This window comes from Empidonax traillii, unplaced genomic scaffold (genome assembly GCF_003031625.1).
Source record: "Empidonax traillii isolate 1590-97213 ecotype Southwest subspecies unplaced genomic scaffold, ASM303162v1 scaffold234:size820800, whole genome shotgun sequence".
NCBI classification, from domain to species: domain Eukaryota; kingdom Metazoa; phylum Chordata; class Aves; order Passeriformes; family Tyrannidae; genus Empidonax; species Empidonax traillii.
Window position 1 is genome coordinate 92,765 of NW_020955427.1, and position 2,918 is coordinate 95,682.

Consider the following 2,918-nt stretch of genomic DNA (forward strand, 5'->3'; position numbering starts at 1 on the left):
AACTCAAATTGCACTTTTGCATCCCTGATTTTCTTTCTGCATGATCTAGCTGTCTTCCTGAATTCTTCATAAGTAGTCAGCCCTTTCTTCCAGAGTTGGTAAACTCTCTTTTTATCCCTGATTTCCTTCAGAATCCCCCTGTTTAACCAAGCTGGTTGTCTTCCCCGCCGGCTTGCCTTTCGGCACACCCGCTACAGCCTCTTCCTGTGCTCTCAAAACTTCCTGCTTGAAGCACATCCATCCCTCCTGAACCCCCTTGTTTTCAAGGGTTGTTTCCCAGGGTATGCTCTGGACTAGACTTCTGAATAGGTCAAAATCTGCCCTCCGCAAGTCCAGCGTAGAGGTTTTATTGTTGGTTCGCCCGAAATCTCTGAGTATTGAAAATTCTATTATTTCGTGGTCACAATTTCCCAGGCGGCCTTCAACCACTACGTCTCCCACCAGCCCCTCTCTGTTTCTAAACAGCAGGTCTAGCGGGGCCTTACCCCTGGTAGGTTCATTTACCAGTTGATGAAGGAAATTGTCCTCTATACACTCCAGGAACCTCTTAGACTGCCTCTTCTCTGCAGTATTGAGCTCCCAGCAAGATGGCTTTGCCTGGCTCGTCTCACTCTGCTGCGGCTGAAGCGGACACTCTCGACTTGCGGCTAAGCGCTTGTCTGTAAGCGCTACAGAGTACGTCTAGCTGAGATGAACGTGCAGCTCGTTGTCATATGTGCCAAGTGAAAAGGCTTCAAAGTCGAAAGAGACTGCCAATGCTTAGAAGTTTGCAATTCAACAGACTAGACACCAGAATCTTTCTCTCTTGGCACACTTCCTCCATGTGCCTTGTTTTCAGCTTCTTGTGTGCTATTTGAGTGGGAGTCTTTTTCCCCTTGCATCCTTTCGACTCTACAGCCCTCCACAGAGAGTTGCGTGTTCTTCTCGGCTGCAAAGAGGAGGGCGAATCCTCGAATCCTCGAATCATAGAATAGATTGGGTTGGAAAAGACCTTCAAGATCATCAAGTTCAACCCCTGATCCAACTCCAGTTACTATATCATGGCACTAAGGGCCACATCCAATCTCTGCTTAAAAACCTCCAGGGATGCTGAATCCACCACCTCTCTGGGTAGGCTGTTCCAATGCCTGATCACCCTCTCCGTAAAGAATTCTTCCTAACATCTAACCTAAACCTCCCCTGGCAGAGCTTGAGCCCATGTCCCCTTGTCCTGTTGTTGAAATGGAAAAAAATGTATGGAAGAACTTCCTGTAATCTGGAAAGGGCAAATGACAATATCACTTGTGAATCTACCAGCGAGGAAGAGAAAAGCTGGTGCACAGTTTGTAGGTGAAATGCCTCATGGGATTCCACTGTAGTCATGATTACATACATTATTCAAAGGAAATAAATACAATTGTGAAAGCAGCTTCTCTGATTATGCTGGTCTCTTGGCTGGCAAGAGAAGTCAGGTGAAGTGTCTCATTGTATCTACAGACTTTAAAATAAATTAATTCCCTGGCAACACACTAGCTGCACATGCATTTTAGATTGAACTATCACCCTTCTATTGACATATCAGAACAAATAAAATTATCTTAAAAAATAGGAGTGTTTAGATCTTGCATTTTTGTTTGTTCAGTGGGCAAAACTCTTATTACAATATTTTAAAACCGCTTGCTCAAACATTAAGCTATTATATTCTTTAATAACCTCATGTTTTTTCTTCCTGCTATTTCACTGAATAGGTCCTTTATCTCTTTTCAAGGATTGAAAGCACACATATGGTTCTCCAGAACAGTACAGTGAGTTTGCAGCTGCAGGAGGCAGGACTGTTACAGTAAGTTTCCAGGTCAGCCAAAGGTCTGTCACATAATTTTGACCAAGCCAATGTGTTGACTTATTGGTCACGGAATGACCTCTGTTTTTTCTGGTATCTTTGTTTAAAAGGTTCCTAAAAATGAAATGTGTTTTTCTTTTTATGTGGCTGAATAGAAATATGTAACAAACACCATTATTGTTCAGACCACTGTGGTGCCAGAAGCAGATAAACATGATGTAAGAGTATTGCAGGTATGATAAGGAGGTGAGAAGCTCAGGGAACTTGGACTGTTTATCCTGAAGAAAAGGAGTTTCATGGGAGTCCTTATTGGTCTCTACAACCACCTGAATAGAGGTTGTAGTGAGATGGGGATCTGTCTCTTCTGAGTAATCAAACTGTAGAACAAGAAGAAATGGCCTCAAAATGTGGCAGGTGAGGTTGAGATTGGATATTATGAAAAATTTCTTCACTGAAAGAGTTGTCAGGCGTGGTACAAGCTGTACAGCAAAGTGGTGGAGTCACCATCCCTGGACATGTATTTAAAGGACATTTAAAGGACATGTAGATGTGGTGCTTAGGGACATGGTTCAGTGGTGGCCTTGCCAGTGCTGGGTTAACAGTTCAACTCAGTGTTAAAGGTCTTTTCCAACTTTAATGGGTCTATGATTCTAAGAATTGGCGATTTTGGCTGTTTGGAACCAGGTTCCTTATGTGTTATACTCCAGTTCTCAAGGCTTGGGAACTGGTTTACACACTGGATTTTGGAGCAGATTAAGTGGGAGTGTGGATTGGTCTGTGGTCCCATTTCATTCCTTGCACCAGGACCATGTTATGCCCACAGGTGGGACTAGGAAGATCTCTTGGTTTGTGTTATTTGCAAAGTGCTATTGTGTTGTACTAAATATTAAAAATTGCCATTTATGTTTATTTTAGAATCTAGGTATGGACTGGAAGGATTTGGTTTATGATTTCATGTAAAGCTCACGTGGCTTGAAAAATCTAACATCAGAATTCTTTGTTGACATTGTCTTTATTGAAGCATGGATCTTTAGGTTGGTTCACCATAAAGTGAAGCATTTTATTTATGATAATAGACAGTTTAGGGCTATAGGGGCAT

General features: G+C 42.5%; 1 long non-coding RNA gene across 1 annotated transcript in view; it reads left to right on the forward strand.

Moving 5' to 3' along the window:
- LOC114059580 overlaps positions 1-1,813 on the forward strand; it is a 9,760-nt gene extending 7,947 nt beyond the window's left edge. The window contains exon 3 of the long non-coding RNA XR_003571701.1: positions 1,728-1,813. This is a non-coding gene — a long non-coding RNA (uncharacterized LOC114059580). The remainder of the gene's footprint in view (positions 1-1,727) is intronic.
- The last annotated feature ends 1,105 nt before the right edge of the window (positions 1,814-2,918 follow it).